General features: G+C 40.7%; 1 protein-coding gene across 2 annotated transcripts in view; it reads left to right on the forward strand.

The window, feature by feature from the left end:
* The first annotated feature begins 13,226 nt into the window (after positions 1-13,226).
* LOC113478690 (opsin-5-like) overlaps positions 13,227-18,064 on the forward strand; it is a 29,818-nt gene continuing 24,980 nt past the window's right edge. For both annotated transcript variants that reach the window (XR_003398114.1, XM_026846099.1), the window contains exon 1: positions 13,227-13,558. The gene's annotated coding sequence lies outside the window, so the exon portion shown is untranslated. The remainder of the gene's footprint in view (positions 13,559-18,064) is intronic.

Here is an 18,064-nt window from a genome sequence, read left to right on the forward strand (position 1 = left end):
AATAAAAAAAAAATAAAATAAAAAGGAGTATGATCAGTTTACATGCTGGTTGCCTGTAGTGCTGGGTGATTAATTTTCATAGCTCCAAACTTTTTTCCTAATGCCGTGCTCCCGCTTCATCTGGGTGTTCACATAGCTCAGTAAATCACATAGGAACTGCATCCAGAATAGTCTCTTAATATGGTCTATCACTCTATATATTTTTCTGTCTTATATAGATGTTTACGTTATATATATATATATATTTGGAAAGAAGATACATTATTTAAGCTGGGACAGGCAAGAACACGATGAGGCAGCTTTCCTTTGGGAAGTGCCAGTATGTCTGCGGGCAGAGCCCGGTCACCAGGCACTTGAATTCTAGGTGAACAGGTGCAGGTCACACTGTTTCATGGACAACCCATTTGTCCCTTTTTCCCCTATCTTCTACCAACCAACAAACAGTATCACAGAGTGCTTTGTAAGCAGGAAACATAGTTTATCTAACAGCAACTTTTTTGACACTTTGATATAGATCCACAGAGTATGAACGATTTATAGAAAAGCATTTAGGATTAAGGGAATTATAACCTTGCATTAGCAGGGGAAAACAACTAATTTGCATTCTCGAGCTGGTTTAGGACAGTAGCACTGTTTTTCTGGTAAACAGAAATTTAGGTAAATTAGTGGAAAAGTCTTTGCTGGTATTTTCTTCTAGGTGGTTTTGCAGTGGTTGACGCATGGGTGCAAAAATGCCATTGCCAGGATGGTTCCTCTGATTCATACCTGTGGCTGGTGATGGCAAAGCTGACAATGTTGTCTTCACATTTTTCTCTCCGGTGGTGTGCCTAGACATGGCAGATGCTGTGAGGAGTTTGGGGCAACATGTTTGACTATAGGGCAGACTCCCATATTATACACTATTTTGGCATCGCTTTTGTAGCTGCAGAACCAAGTCCTGGCACCCTGGAGACAGTCGCCATGCCAGAGGTGTTACTGAAGTGGGAATCACCTCAGCAAACCACTATTGCCATTGCATGTCACACATTTTGCAGAGGCGCAAAACGGTAGAGAAAAAGTGGGTTTATTTTTGAGGAAGGTGTTTCCAGTCTGCTGTCTGTGCTGGACCACATACGTGAACAGACCTCTGACATCCATCCTTACACACAAACACACGGTGCTTTGAATTTACATTTAATGATCTCCAAGGAAGACACAAAATTTAACAGTATACAAGAAAACAGGAGATGTAGATACTGTAGCCCCCTTAACTGAAAGTTTGTGCTCATCTTCCAAAAGTGTGTTACACAGATGGAGAGGCAGCAGCCTTTAGGTCTCAAAAACCGAAGAGAGTGAAAAATTTATTAGAGCAAACTCAAATTTTGTTGCCTCTTGAGCTCAGCTGTTTGCAAGTGTGATTGGTTTCTCCTTTACCCTTTTCTCCTGAGGTCTTTGCTTCAGTAATTGTTAAGTCCAGTTTTCTGTGTAACTGCCTCATCCTCAAGGTATTTCTTAGGTGTTTTCTCCCAGCTGGGAAGGTTTTCTTGTTCTGTGTTATTTGGTTTGTGTCTTGTCTGAAGTGATGCAAAATGGGTGAGTGCTGGTGTACTGATACAAAAATAAGCAGTGGTTAAGGTTTTGGATACTTATCTAAAATATAAAGTGTGATTTGTCCATCTGTATTTAAAGTCTGTGAAAATGCCGTAAAATATTTGATGTTAGACCTGCATCTGTGGCAAATACATTCAAATGGACAAATTAGAATGTTTCCATTCTACTATTTTCCTTTTCTGCAAAAAATGAATAGATTTGTTCAAGCAAGTCTCCAGCTGTGATTATCTTTTTTTTTTTTTTTTTTTTTTTTTAATATGCCTTTTGTTTGTAATTAATCCATCAGAAATGAATTAATGACAAAAGCTTAGCAGGTTAGTATTTCACATCTCCAAGCACTAATTCTGTTGGTTAACAGTTGGTCAATACCTTCTGGTTACTTCAGAAATTATCATTTTTCTTTGCTGCCACCTCCTGTTGCATTGAAGGTAATGCTGTTTAGGGGTGGGGTTTTTTTTTTGTAGTATAAAAATGTTAATTTGATGGTAGAGTCTGCTTACTACTCTGCTGCATGCAGAGACTTTCCTGCTACCACACTTGCTCTTACACAGTTGGTACAATCCATGTTGGCAGGGCATGATGAATGTAACCCAGAGCAGGCACAAGAGTCTCCAAAACACCTCATGCCTACTTGTTTTTCTTTCTCTGGAAGTAAATAGGGCATAGTCAGTAGACTTCAGCCTGACAGTTGTGGAACTGGGGAGATGAGGAGACTGCGGTCCAAGGACTAAAATGTGTGACATGCACAGGGAAGCAACAGTGCCTGGGAAGGGAGTGGGAGAAGAGGAAAAAAAGGCAAATGATAAACAAGGCTGAGGTGGGTGCTGAGTAGGGGAATTACACAGGGATGTGAAAATGGAGGATGTCCCTAACTTGAAATATTAAGGGGATTTTGGAGATTGAACCATAAAAGATGCAGTTTAAATGAATGGCAATGTATTTTCAGAAATGCTTGCTCTTTTTTTTTTTTTCTTCCTCCTTTGAACCTCTTTGATCTTCCATCCCATTTTACTTCAAGCCTTTTCTCTCTTGCTTTTTCTGTTTTGAATACCTTTTGTTTTGCCTACCTTCTACTGTTGCTTCTGCCCATTTTTCATTCTTTTAATTTTCCTCTCTTTTGCATTCACTCTTTCTATCCTCTTCAAGAGATTCTGCTTTATAGGACAGAGTTCATGTTTTTTGTCTCGTTTGTTGTGCCCAAAAGAGCACCCGAAGGAAGACCTGAAAATGTAATTTGCATATATAGTTGCTACTGGACAACTCAGCTGGTGGCCTCAGCTGGATCATCCTTGTATTAATCTGTGTTATGTGACTGTTAGAATTCCTTGATCACTGCACCTTGTTGCAGGTCATGCAGGCAAGAGAATCAAGAGCCTTTCACTGTGACGGATAAACCGGTGACTCCATTGAAGACTCATGTGAGATCCTGACAATTAAGTGTGGAATAGATAGTCCCCTTTCTGTGGTTGCACAAAACTTTGCTTTTACATGAAACTTTGTGCCGGGTACAGTGATACAGTGGCAGGTACTTTTTTTTTTTGACAGCAATGCTAAGCTTGATGAACACTTATTCTTGCTCTGTTCTCTCATCTGTGTCACACAGCTGCTCGTAGGGCTGTATATAATAGGGGATAAATCAACTGAGGTGGTTAAAAAAATATTCTCTTTGTCTCTTTCCCCTCTTTCTGCCAGGAGCATGGACCTGAGGAAAACTTGGACCCATGAGTGAAGCCACAACATTGCTTCAAGGATATGGGGCTCCATCAATAACTTGAACTTCTCATCAATCCTTCTCTAGCTATTGACTCAGATGGATGTGTTCAAAAACTAAACAAAGAGGAGCTGAAATAAGAACCACAAAGTTAGTGTTGTAATGTCTAAAGATGGTGTTGGACAGGTGGTAACTTCACAAGCAGAGATGCATTTCTTCCAGTTACAATTAGGAAAAATGTGTCGTGTGAAATCTTACCAAAACCACTCATGAGTTAGATTAGTTTAACAAAATTTACACAAATAAAAACGTTTGTAGTTGAAATAATGTCAGGTTCAAACCCAAGTACATATCTCCAGCTAAAGATGCACGGTAAAGTGATTTACTGTCACAGAAGAGAACTGCTCCAACTGGAAATCTGGAGGTTCCTTTTGCTGGGGAGACAGTGTTTTGGAGACAAGGCAAGGAGAGGATTTTTGTGAGGGAAAATAATAAATGCTTGGGACCCGAGAATAAGAATCTTCTTCTTTATCCTGTTTTATTTTGTGTGTGTAGGAAATAAGGTTTATGTTCCTTATGTCCAAAACTTTGTTCAAGACACACCTGACCATCAACTTCTCCAACACTGAGCACTGCTCTTGGCAAAGGAGGTCAAGCAGTTGCTGATGATCATTGTGCAGCGGATTAACTGGGCTGTGTAACTTTTAGCCCACAGTAATTAGCAGCTCTGTGCCCTGTTATGCACGAAGCGAAGTCACACATTCATGAAGGACCTCAGAACAGGGAAGCATGTGTACGTGTGTCTATGCACAGACACAAGCAAACAAGACCAGTAGAAGTATTCTTTTGTGATTGTAAATTGATCAGTGTTGGATCAACTGAGCTATTCTAAAATGGATCAAAACCCACCTTAGTTTAAATAATATATCCACAACAAAATGGTAGTAAAATATAAAAAAAGTTTATGGAGAAAAATTGATTTTGGCCTGTAGTCCTAGTTTGAGCTCTCCATGGAAGAGATTCTGGTTGTTTTCTGCAAATGTCACACTGATGTATAACTACATAAGTCAAAGTTTCCTCATTGCTATTAGCTATTAAGCTATATTATTGCCCTAAAATATGTTCTGTCCATCTCAACCAAATATTAGTTCTTCCAGTACTATTCTAAAATTCAGTGCCTGAGCTTATGATTCGTTTTCTTAACTAAATAATGTTAACACATCAGTATTGTCTAAGCTGTTTCAATAATTCAATAAATATGGAGTGTTCATGAGTTAGCTTTAAACATTGCTAAGTTTTATCATCTCCTTTAAATGGAGAGAAATTGAGAAGCTGAAGCTTGTCTAATATACTGGAATGTTAAAAGAAGTGTGCTTCGTCCTTTTTTTTTCATTTGCAATGAAGATAGTGAGAGTCTATGTGGGGAAATGATGGATCTGGTGTGATGTGTGACTGCCACCAGTGTGTTTAATAATTAGATGTAGGCAGAATTAGGTGTTTGGACTCTTTTTTTTTTTTTTTTTTTTAAATTCTAGGGAAATGAAATATAGCAAGAAGTTGCTACACTTTCTAGCAATGAAAAGACAAAATCATTGCTGAAATTGTTGGAGGGTCTTTCATTTCAAATTCAGAAGCAATCCTTCCATCAAAGAAAACATTTAAAGAGGTTATTTTATTTTAATTTTATGTAAAGTAGGGAGTCTAAATGAAGTGTGAACTATTAAAGTGTTCAAGATTCGAACAGGCAGTTCTTTGTTTCAGACCTAGCAGGAACGAGTTTGGTCTAATATCATTAATGTACAACCCCATGAGGTTAATGTCTGTCAACAAATGTGTTTGATTTCTTTCTTGAAGTGATGCTATGAAGTAGAGAAATGTACATTGCAAGTAGATACGGATCAGTCTAATACTGTTTCATACTCCTTTGAACTTTGCTATTTAATGCCTTTCAGTATCTGTTACCTGTTTTGATACCTAATGTCTTTTTCTGTGCTGGTTGCATCAATATTTACTTGGCATATGGCCTGTTTTCATAAACGGATTTAGTTACATTTTATAGACTTAAAACAAGGGGAGCAGGGAATCTGAGAAGTTATCTAGTCTATGTCTCTTCCCCCTAATTCTTCTGAAACCATTTCTACTAGATATCAGTCCAAACTTGTTGGTATTTTTCCTAATATCTAGTGTGAAGCTCTGGTAGAAATGTTATCCCCATTCCCTTCTCGTCCTTTCTAACATAGTTAGGAAGCAAATTTATTCACACTTCTAAATTTTTACACTGTTCAGAGGTCTCTATTGAATAGTTTCCATTTCAGAATAAACAACTTTTTAAAAATGTATGTTTTCTTCTGTGTGTATTTTTTTTAGCTTTTTTGTGTGTGTTTTTTTTTTCTTTGCAGTTCTGCTTCTTCTGTTGCCTTTTTCTAGACTCTTAACTGGATACATCTCATTTTAAATATAGGGTCTACCCATACTTACCAGCTTACCAACCCAAATAGGTGATATGTAGAGCTTGTCAAATTGGTGAGGTTTTTAGTTACAAATAAATACAAGCAAATAACCAGTTTTATCGCGAGCAGTTGAATTGATGAAGCTTGAGTTTTCTATTATTCTTCATCCATTAATGCATATCTTCTATTTTCCCTCTAGAACAATCACACTACATTCTTTCCATGCCTCAACCTTAAGAGATGTTGAAAGAGAAATATTGTACAAAGAAATATTGGTGTTTCTGAGGCACTAAGCAAAAGTTGTTGCACTCATTAGCTTCTATCAATGGCACAGGTCATGTTTCTGCCTCCTTTCCTGAGGGTGGTGGTTCTGCATCATTTTTTATCCATATTCTTAATTATTTAAAAAAAAAAAACAAACATTAAAAGTGATATAATTAGAGATTTCTATTCAGCTCTGATTTGGAGGGAATTAATAATTTTAAAAGTTATTGATGAAAACTTGGGCAGTGTAATTATGTAGTCTTCATTTCCTTAAGAAACTGAGAGGGAAGTCAACTGCTTAATTTTCATTGAGTTTTCAGAGTGAATGTATATTTTCAGAGATAAATAAAATAAAAATAAGCATTTAACTTCAGAAATTTTAATTTCAAATTTTTAAGAAATCTAAATTTTTCCATTTTTTAACCCATTTATTCTTTTGAATGATCCCTTAATGAAAGTGTTGCTTTCTCTTTATTTTTCTCATGTGTAAAGATAAAAACCTTATAGAGATTTAAATTTTAATGTTTAATATTTCATCAACTAATGTTAGGTGAGATGAATCTGAGCCTGCATGAATAATTATCTTCAGAGTTTGTAGGATGAAGTCTAGAAGTCCCTTCACCCATACATGAAAGGCTGTTGCACTTTATTTGGCTGTCGCTTTGCTCTGTACCTTTCATGTTCCTCCTCTTGGCAGACTGAGGACCACTGGCTGAAACCAGAAGATCCCAACCTAGTGTCATTTCCCGAGATGGGACTTTTGTGAAGTAAGATGTAGCCAGATGGCCTGAGTGAACTGTCAGTAAGTGGCCTAGTTTAAGCTTGTCTTTGGCAAGTTCTGCAGACCCAGAGGACAGAATTAGTGGCTCGATTGATCAAACAGTTTTTGTGTATGCCTTAGTAAGAGTAAAATATTCCTACATGCATGCATGTTAATGAAGACAGTGCTTACGTTTCCAGTGGAGGATGGTAGAAGTTGTTTTGGAGGGATATGTATAGGACAAGTTAGAATTAGGACTAATTTTAGACCTAGTTCTTTAGTCCTAGAAAACCTGGCATTTTTAGAGAGTGATTCACTTTACTCTCAGCTATGGATTTTATAGCAAGGTGAAATGGTCTCTGGTGATAATGAGACCCAAGCTGTCTGTTTCTATGAAGTAACTGATATGAGCATAGTATAGATGATCCTATTCTATGGTGTCTCAAAGTGTCTAAGAGATTTTTGGACGAGACATCTGAGAAATATTGTTCTAGGTGCAAGAAAAAAAAGGAATTAGGAGTCAAGAAATGGAGAAGGGTTTAGAGCAGGAGAAAATGTTGAAGAGGGTTATTTGTAACAAGATGAGGACAAAAGCAGGCAGAAAAGAGAATTGAAGGGCCTTGAGGAGTTCTCTATAGCTAGATATGACGGCACATGTGGCCCTGAAGGTCTTGTGGGTAGAGCAGTGGAGGTGTAGCCACTTTGCACAAGGTAAGAGAAACTCATATACCCGTTGTGGTGGGTTGACCCTGGCTGGACTCCAGGTGCCCACCAAAGCCATTCTGTCACTGCCCTCCTCAGCAGACAGGGGAGGCTGAGATAAGGGCAGGGAGAGATCATTCACCGATTGCTGTCAGGGGAAAACCAGACTTGATTTGGGGAAATTAATTTATTACAACTCAAATCAGAGTAGCATAATGAGAAATAAAACCAAATCTTAAAACAACCTCTCCCCCACCCCTCCCTTCTTCCCAGGCTCAACTTCACTCCTGATTTCTCTACCTCCTCCCTGCCAGCAGCACAGAGGGGCAGAAGATGGGGGTTGTGGTCAGTTGTTGCCTGCCTGTTGTGTCTGTTGTTGTTGATGTTGTCTCCGTCTCTCCTTCCTCCTCAGGGGGAGGATTCTTCACACTCCTCCCCTGCTCCAGAGTGGGGTCCCTCCCAAGGGAGACACTTTACAACTTCTCCAATGTGAGTTCTTGTCATGGGCTGTGGCTCTTCATGAACTGCTCCATCATAGGTCCCTCACAGGGTCACAAATCCTGCCAGCAAACCTGCTCCAGCGTGTGCTCCTCTCTTTCCATGGATCCACAGGTCCTGCCAGGAGTCTGTTCCAGCACGGGCTCTCCACAGGGCCACAGCCTCCTTCGGGCATCCACCTGCTCTGGCATGGGGTCCTCCATGGGCTGCAGGTGGGGATCTGCTCCACCTTTAACCTCTGTGGGTGCAGGGCACAGCTGCCTCCCCATGGGCTGCACCACGGGTGTGGGGGAATCTCTGCTCCGGTGCCTGGAGCACCTCCTGCCCCTCCTTCTGCACTGGCCTGGGTGTCTGCAGAGTTGTTTCACAGACATATTCTCAATCCCCTCTTCAAATGCAATTGCTATTGGGCAGCAACTTTTCTCCTTTCTTAAATATGTTCTCAGAGAGGTACTGCCACCATCACTGATGGTCTCAGCCTTGGCCAGGGGCAGGTCCCTCTTGGAGCTGGCTGGTGTTGACTCCATTGGATGTGGGGGAATCTTCTAGCAGCCTCTTACAGAAGTCATCCCTGTAGTCCCCCTGCTACCAAAACCTTGCCACACAAACCCAATACAGCCATACAACGATTTCTTTTCTCTTGAAGATTATATGCTAAGAAGAATGAGGTTTTTTTCTTGAGGGGTCAGAAGAGAAGGGAAATATTTTACATTCCTAACTGACTTAAGTTATCTGTCCAAGAGGAAGGGTACTCTAAAATGTGTAAAGGGAGAGAGCTGTGTTTTGATGAACAAAACACGCAGGAGTTTTCAAGCTTCCAGTTGCCTTGTAACTGCTCAAGAACTTGCAGGTGACCAATTCATAACTGTCACGGTCCACTCGGTGGACTCTGATGGTTCGTTTGCTACGATCTTGAAAGTGCAAAATTAAGGTGACCAACACCAAAGGGGATAGCAGTAATAAAACAGTGAAAGTTTATTATGTTGCCCATGAAGCGGTACGCGACAGAGACGGGTGAAAGAAAGGAGAAGAGAAAAGTAAAGTAAAGTTTGAGAGAGGAGAGAGAGAGAGGTTATAGCTACCACTGCTGATCTCATGTCATCCTAACGGTCCCGGGTCCAGCTGATGCTTCATTGTCGATCGTCGTGGTCCTTGGTGGGGAAGCTTCCCATTTTCGTTGTCCAGAAGTCATCCTCTTATGCTCAGTAACACACCTTGTTCTACCTCTGCCTCAGGGGTCTCCACCCTTCTCGAGCAAGGCCATCGCACATGCACGGGGGGGAGTGTCCGAGGTGGGCAGCCTTCCACCTGGAGGTGTGTTTTGGTATTATAATGAAGCAAAGTTAGTCTAAGGCTCTTGATTTCTTCATCAATGTTATGGCAACAGTTGTGATCCATCTCTTTTGACAGTGGCTCTGCGGTTATCTCTAACCGCTCTGGCTGGGCCCAGGCACCAAACGATAGCCCAGCACTGCCTGCACCGCACGGTCAGTGCTCAAGAGCACAGCACAGCACTCGCTGTGCCACATATTCAGGAGCCTTGGCACCACATTCCACTGCAGGGATCGGCAAGGCCACGCAGGCCGTTGTCAGGGACCTCACAGTCCATGTCCCTGATGACAATATTTTGACAATGCTGATCGTCTGACTGACTCTTACCATAACATGCCAGCAGGAAAGGCCTGGGCATGTGCAAATTACTTGGCAAATCTTATCCCAGCATTAATATTTAAAATATGATTCAAAATGGTGCTAATAGATTTAGCATAGTCAATAACACAGTTAACATATTTTGGCAGCTAGAAAATGAGGCCCGAGGAGGGGATGGCACCCACCATTACTGAAGTTTTCTGTGATTGAAGCTTTGCACTGGCATTGTATTAATTAATTCTGTCACACATCATGATGTATGACTTGGAGTTTTGCACAGCCTTGCCCTCTAATGGGTCCTGGCATTTATTTCTTAATGTGAGAGTGCGAGTGCCATGGGAGTAATTTGAGTGGACACATACTGATGCGTAAGGCTCCCGCACTCAAATTTCCCTCTTTTAAGACACTGTGTGTAGCCAAGCTGAAACTGCATAAGCAGAACAGAGAGTTACTTAAGTTTTATCTCAGTTGATCAGTGTGACATTAAGCATCAAGCAACAAATTTTTTGTACAACCATGAGAATAAGCATACTGAATATTTAACAGCCTCCAGCTGGCCCATGACCATGTTTGCTTTGATGTTCTACCTGCTGCACCAAGAATACTGCTTAGTAGTGCAAATGATGAAGGTAACATGAGGCTTCATTGTGCTTCATGTTGTTTGTTGAAAAGATACGTTACAGTGCTGTCATCACCAGTAACTGAAGTGCAGCCATTCTATTTTTTTTTTTTTTGGCTTTTGTATTAAACAATAATGTGTTAAAAGTCTGCTTTAGAAACAGGAAAAAAAATCTATGAATGAACTTGTAGGACAAAAGATATTTTTTCCCCCTGTACTTTTTTTTTCTTCTGCACCTTTTTTTCCTAAAACCCCCCTCAATTACATATTGATTTTTGTGTTCTTCTAAACATGTTCACCCTTGGCTTCCATTTCTGTATTTATGACAGTCTTGACATGGAAGGTACATACCACCTGAATTCTCCCAAGCTTGGGAAGGCCAGCAGCTTGTTGGTTCTCTTCAATTCTCTTGCTGTCCCTCTTCTCCAAGCTACTTTCCCACCCTCGAGGTTTCCTGTGATTTCCTGTGGCTGAGGGCTGTCGTGGCAAAATGTCAGTGCCCCAAGTTGCCAGTGTCACTGTTGATGGCAATAGCTTCTTATTCTGATACTCTTCAGTTTTGTGGTTTGCTTGGGGATAGTTTTATACTGTTGTTTGTTGGTGAGTTTCTTTTCGAGGGATCTGTGATCCTATACTATGGTAGGATTTTCACTCACATATGGTTCTTTGCTGGACTTTTCCCATATATGATACAACTAAACCTTAATAAATACAAAGAAGTCCAAGTTTTAAAGCTACTGAACAAGACTATGGTTAAAAAAATAACCATCTGACCATTTTATTTTGCTGGTAAGAGTTTAGTCACCTGACTACTTTGCTGCTAGAACAAGCAAAGCACGTCAAGACCAGTTAAGATGTTGGCTAAGAGGAGGACTTGAGCTCAGTTGTCTGTAACTAACAGTGACATATCACCACCACTACCCACAATAAAGTGAGGAATAAACTCAATTTTCTTCCACTGCTGCCTTTCATAAGTTGTTTGCCATGATTTCTGCAATTAGAGAAAGCAAACTCTTTCCTGGAGATAAGTGACATGCCTCAAAATGAGTTCAATTTATACTTTACATATACTATTATTTCACTCTGTAGCAAATAATATAGCCTTCCTTAAAAAATGATGTTATAGGTCAGATGTACCAGTGAAAGCCCTGAAAGTCCAGTTCTTTGGGTACTGCTGTCTCCTAGCACCAAAGGCTCTCGGTGATGCTATAAATTACACCCATCTTTCTCTTTTCCTCTTTTTCACCCATTCTTCTTTGGCCCTTCCAAGTCCTGACCCTCTTGTGTTATACCCTCACTAAGTGCTGCTGTTTACCACTGTTCTCCATGTTGAAAAAATGTGGAAGTGAGGAGAACAGGGACACCATGTAGTGTCTGTTATCAGGACTTACCACCTGTAGAACACTTACCTTGGTTGTCTTCTCTTGAGGTTTGTAGGGTAGCAGTGCTGGAGCAGTTTTGGAGGGGCTGGAGCTTCACGTCTCAAGAGCTTTCTGATGTCTACAGCTGTTTTGGAACACACTGACTGTTTGGAATACAGAAAATCTTATCTGGAAGGAATTTTCTATTTGGAAGAACAGCATTCTTCACCCTGTAAATAAAAGATGGCATTACCGATGCACGTTTTCTGCAAAACAGCTTCAAGTCAATTGAGCAGAAAGCACTGTGTTCCTGTTAATTCTGTAGTGATCTGTCCAGAAGTCACTTGCCACGCAAGGTTTTTGATAGTGTAGCATAGATTTTGGGTCAGTTAGGAAGTTACTTTCTGGAGTTTCATGATTCCTGCCTTTATATACTGTGCTTATGGGCTGAAGGGTCTGTGTGTATGACATGGAAGGCTGCCGGGTGAACTAACCAGGGCCAGCCTGTAACCAAAAATTGGGCTACTCCCGATCTCTTCATTAGGAAAGGAGAAAACATGCTGCTTTTCTTTTTTATGTAACCATCAGAGAAAGATATTCAGCCTTACTATAAGAGTCTGCCCTGGCTCAGAATCTCCATAGATCTGGAAATCATTTGCTTCCTCTTATCTTTTAGCATTGTAGGGTAGAATCCTTTTTTCTCTTTTACTTGTAAAATACAATCATTTCACCTCTTGGCAAGTATAGAAAGATAATGATAAAATTAATTATGATTTTTTTTTTTTTAAATGATGTAAAAAAAGTATCATAGTCTGTATTGATCTTTGGTATTAAAAAGTCACGTGAAGTTGTTATATATAAAAATCTGTCAGTGACTTCTGCAGTCTCTTAATTTATAGCCCCTGGCAGAAAGGTGACAGGGTTAGTCTCTGGTTATAAAGCAACTAAGAATGTTCACTACGATATACTTTCCATATCTCAGCGCGGACTCATTTAGCTGTGTTACCCAGGAAAGTGCTTCTTGACCAGGCAGCTAATGAAAGCAAACTGATTCTGTGGGGCAGAGCTGTACACGCTCAGAAATCTGCCTTGATGAGGAAAAATCAGGGATTAATTCCTCTATTTCACCTTTGCAAACTTTTTTTTTTTTTGTAGGCTTTAAATTTGATTTTACTGTAGTGGGGAGTGAAAGTCAGGTCTTCAGTTAGTTGATATAAAGATTTACTGGGTTCAGTGTAGTGATGATGATTTACATACATGTCTTACTATCCAACCCAGTTTTGTAAGTGACTGGTGGTGCTGGTGAACATGAGTGAAATAAAATACCAGTATTAACCCTGTGAAAGCTCCTTTTAAGACTGCAGATATTTTTCCTCTCTTAGCAGAAAGTAAGAATCACTTGATGAGAAAAAACACATAAACCTTCAAGTTTAAAAGCATTCTCTCTTTTGTGGTGTGGGTGATAAACAGGATTACAGCTGTGCTGGCAGGAGGGATCCAGCAGTATGTGACATGTGGTTTGACAGAATTCAGCTGGGTCTGGCTTACGCCCCTTCCCCCGCCAGTGGTACGCTCCCAGGGTCTCTCTCTGAGGTGTCGCTGCTTCTTTGGAAACCTGATAGGCACGGACACAAGGGCAGGATGCTCCGGACAGTGATTTTCATGGGGTAAAGTGTATGATCGACAGCAGCATCGCTGGGCAGAGGAAGAGAAGGAGGATCAGCACAGCATCCAGAGGCTGGGAGCCTGGGTTGGGAAGGGGTGGAAGGAGAGAGAGAGAGCACCTTTTACTGATGAACAGCAAGATTTTCCCCCCTCTCTCTTGAATTCTAAAAATTGACACGCCAAGACCACTGTGGATTCAGGCTTTCAGAGATTGCTCTGATCCGGATGTTGAAATAAAAGCAGCTGTGGAGCTCTAGGGGGATGCTCTATACGGAGTTCACAAATAAGGTACGTCCTTTTTCTCCTCCTGTTCTCATAAGTTGCTGAAAGTCCAGGTGTGTACATGCAAAAAATGCAGGGACAACATTGAATGCGTATGTGCTTGCACTATGCATTTTCCTGTATTCTTAATTTAGGTCCATCTTCATATTAGCTTCATTAATACTTAGTTTCACATAGAATCTTGATTGCCGTTCTATGTTTCTCCTCATTCCTGTGGAATAAACTGTTTTGTCGTAGGAAAAATGTTTTAGGGTGTAGCCTTCTGAAAGGTATCTGATAAAGTAAGAAAAATTTTCTGAAAGTTTTGATATTTAACGTTTGCACAGAGTTTTGTCTCCTCCACCCTTTCTGAGGGCATTAGGGTCTCTAGACATGTGTGATATAACCAGGGATGATTTAATGATGTAACACGCCTGAGCAGTGTAATGGCATTTTGATAAATATTGTCCTTTTGGACTGGTGTTTCCTCTGGTCTTTTTGGAGGTCTATACAAATCTGGCATTATCTTTGTTATAGATTGAATTCGGAAAAGAACTCATTATTTGTGCCTTTAGAGCCTAAAATATTGATTGATTTGATACTGATTATTTGATCGGTATTGATTTGATACTGGTTATTAGTTAATGTCAAAGTAAGAAATTAAAACGAATGTCCCAAAATACTCCCTTACAGCAAGAGAGCAAGTATTTGCAGAAACTGTGTTCAGGTGCCTTCCTCACAGCTTTGCTTGTTCATAGAGAGAAGGCGATTGCCTGGAGGTGTAAAACTGTAGTCAGCACCCTTGTGGCACTTTTCACCAAAGAAAAAAACAGCTATTTGTAAATAGCAGAACTTTAAACTGCATTTAATTGCAAATTAGCAGTGAAATACTCATCTGAGAGTCAGGCATCAGCAAATGTTAGTGTTTGTGTGCAGTTAGAGAGTTTTTCTTTGAGCTAGATGCAGACATTTCTCTGTGTGCCTGGCTGCACCCAAGTTTGCAGTGCTGAACTACATCTTCAGCAGCAAACAGGCAGCAAAAGGAAAATTTTAATATCAGTCTCAATCTGTACTAGGAGGAGAGAGATCCAGCAGAGAGAGAGAGGGAAAGGGAGTCAGCATTTCCCAGTTACATTCCCAGTCTCTGACTCACTATATGACTGCACGTAAATCACTAAGCCACTCTAATTAAGTTTATGAGCTGGAAAATAGTTATGTATGTATTTACTTCAGGCCTTATTGTTTTACATGAGAAAGGAGCAGATGAGATTTCATATGCTGGTCTGCCAGGAAGCCACTGTTGCTCCTTGGGACGGGATCAGGGTTTTGTGTGTCTCCAGGACACTTGTTTAATGGGCAAAGGGAGAGCAGTGTCGAAGCGGAGGAATATGATTGTCTCTGTGATAGGAAACCTCCACCCAGAAGTGTTCCAGGAGCCAAACCCAAAATTACAGGTGCTGTATCTTGTAAACTGGAATTGCCTTTCCGTTCCTCTTTAGCTGATCTTGTTGTCGCAGCTTTTCCTTGTTGCTTGTTCTCTGGGGCGCTGTTTTCTTGGTTAAAACGATACTTTCTGCATTACTTAGCCCTGTTTTTGTCACCTCTGAATCATGCCTTGACTGCTACTACTTTTCCTTTCCTTCTAGACAGTCTCTGTTGATAATGTAGCTCCCGTATTTGAATGGCGAATGCTATTTTCTCAAATCCACCGCAGGAAAGCAGGAGTGTGAAACCTCTTTTATGACTGCTGTGCTGTAGGTACCAGAGAAATATTCAATAAAACTTCTGCAGCCTCTTCAGATCCTGTGAAATGTTTGCTCCGGGGTTTTTTTGTTAGTTTTGCTGAGGTCTACAGAGACACCCAGGTTCCCTCTGCAAGATTAGGAGAGGTGTAGAGCCAGGTATTTGGCACATATAAGCCAGCATTACTCAGCTGCAGCAAGTTCACACGCAACTGAAGATCTGCTCACCACCAGGACTCCCAGGAAAGCTATTGCAAGAAAATATAGTCCTGTCTGCCCCAGACAAGAGCAGGAGTGTGTGCTCTGAAATGAGTAAGCAGGGTGAACTCAAACATGGATGTGAGGAAATTCTGGTGTGCCCGAGGGCTCCCTGGGGGTACAGTGGGAACACAGGTTTTCTCCTCCTCATAATGCTGGTTCTTGAAGTTGAAGAACTGTGTAATGAGGTCTCGAATTTGGAGATGAATTTTTTAATCTAAGCAGGGCCCCTGGTATAGGTATAATGTGTTCTCGAGCAAGCTGTGAATGTGTTTTGGGTGTTGCCTTCCGCTGCCCTTTGAGGAGGGCACTGCAAATGTCCCTCTGCTGTGGGCACCGGCTCGGGCACTAGGTGCTGTGGAGCGTGTGGTTGCGGTCTTGGTGTGTACGATGCTCTGCAGTTAGGGTGATTTTCTGAACTAAAACCCAAGAAGGAGGAAATCTGTGGTGTTGTTTATCGAACATTTACATGGCTCTTCTTTTTAATTTTCGTTCCCAAATAATTTCTCTCAGTGCTTCTCAAACACCCTCTATTCTCCAGATAAAATAATGCTTGAGTTTGAACTCAGGTTCTTCTGAATTTCTCTTATTGCTTTCCTCTCACCTTCCTGCAACTAGATCTCTTGCAATTAATTTATATTTTGTGGTATAATATTATGATGACTTTCTATTTTTTTGGTGTCATAATGACTTTCAATTTTTTTGGCCTTTGACCAATTCTTGCCGAAGCAGTGACACTAGTCAACATACAAGTGCACTTCTTGACATCTGTTATCTGTTCAAGCCACTTGAATTGTCCTTCCTTGTGCACAGCCCTGTTCATAATCCTTTTTCCATCAGCAAGTCTTTTATCAAGGCTGAATTCAGCACATTATTGAATCTACACTAATTACATTCCTAAAATACTGAAATTAATCCCTAATATTATTCCTCCCAAAGGATCTACCTATATCAGGTATTAAGGATTTGGGGGTAAAATGGGTCTCTGATTGAACAGTGTGAGTTTTTAAGAAGTGGGTGGTCTCAAGTTACTAATTTTGAGAATTGTAATTAACCTTAGGAAAAAAATTACCTAGGGAGGCTGTGAAATTTCCATTGTTAAGTATAGGCTGGACAATCATCTGTAACAACATAACCCGAATTTATCCTGCTATGAAATCAGATAAGGAGTACGTGTTTGCCTGATACTCTCTCCAGCCTGTTTTTCAATCATAAGGATCATAATGATTGCATACCACAATTTCATTTCTCGGTGTCTGCCTTCTGCAGGGTATAAAGTCCCAGCCACCACTGAATTGGCTCTCCTGGAAATAACACCCAATCTTCCAAAATTATCATTGAGCATCATGGTTCTGGCCTCTTGGAAACTAAATGCAGGGGGTTTTATTAGCAGCCAGAATGAACAGTTAAGGGATTTACCTTCCTAATCAGAGGTGACAGTTGTGAAGGCTTCTTCTCTACCCATCCTGCTCAAACGTACTGCGGTTTTCGGAAGAAGGAAATTTTCCATGATTTGCATGTCCCAGCACCATCAGATTCTGCTCCTGGACACAAACATATATCTGACTGCTGTCAAGCATATTGGCAGATATTATACCACAGAAAGCATTATTTGTTGTTTCGTTGAGCTAGGGGAAAACAAACCCACAAATAAACTGTAAAATTCAGATGACTTCAGGCTTGTGAGTGTTATGTGCCCTTTGGACACCGAGGACTAAGGGTATAAATACAAACTTTGAAAGCATAATGTTTGTGATTTTTCAAATCAAAAATTGAAAATGTAACAGGCTGCTGAGATGAACCTGAAATTTCAGTTTTGATCCTCTTATTGTAAATAAATCAGTTGTCCTCCAAAGATGCTATCCTGGGGAGAAACACAGCTTCAGGTCTCCAAATATGACATCACCTGCAAAATCATAGTCTGTTGTTACAGGAGCTATTAAGTTCATTCTTACTTCATAAAAGCATTGCATGCCTTTACATCTCTTAGGAGAGCTTGTGGTTTATAATAATTTTCCAAAACAGCAGAACACATTATCCTTGCTTGTATCACTTGAGAGCCATTACACCAGCACACATTAACCCATTGGCCCACCTCGGCTGTGGATACAAATTCGTTCTGTTTTCCTTCTGGGGGAAGAGGTTTAGCAATTTGCTAAAAATTGCTCATCAAGTAGAAGAAGGGATAAGACTGAAGGACCCAGGGGGTTAGTCTGTGCTTGGTCCTCCAGACTTTTCTGCTTCCTTGAGAGGGTAGGGGGCTGTAAGAATCTCCTTCAGAAGATGGGAAAACAGGTGTACTAGGGTGGAAAAGATGGACAGTGACAAAATCATAGATGAACAAAACCACAACCTGGACAGATTGCATCAGTGGTTTGCAGCTGCTCAGGTAGTGGCTGCCGTAAAGCTCTTGTCTTCTCCAGATGATGTTGTAGAGGCAGATGCGATCTTAAGCTCACAGGCTGGTGTTTGCTTGGGGCATGGAAAGTCTTGTGCTGTGTCTGCAGTGTGCCAGCCACGAAGGGGTCTACAG

Source organism: Athene cunicularia, assembly GCF_003259725.1.
Source record: "Athene cunicularia isolate RWA chromosome 3 unlocalized genomic scaffold, athCun1 chr3_part1, whole genome shotgun sequence".
NCBI classification, from domain to species: Eukaryota; Metazoa; Chordata; class Aves; order Strigiformes; family Strigidae; genus Athene; species Athene cunicularia.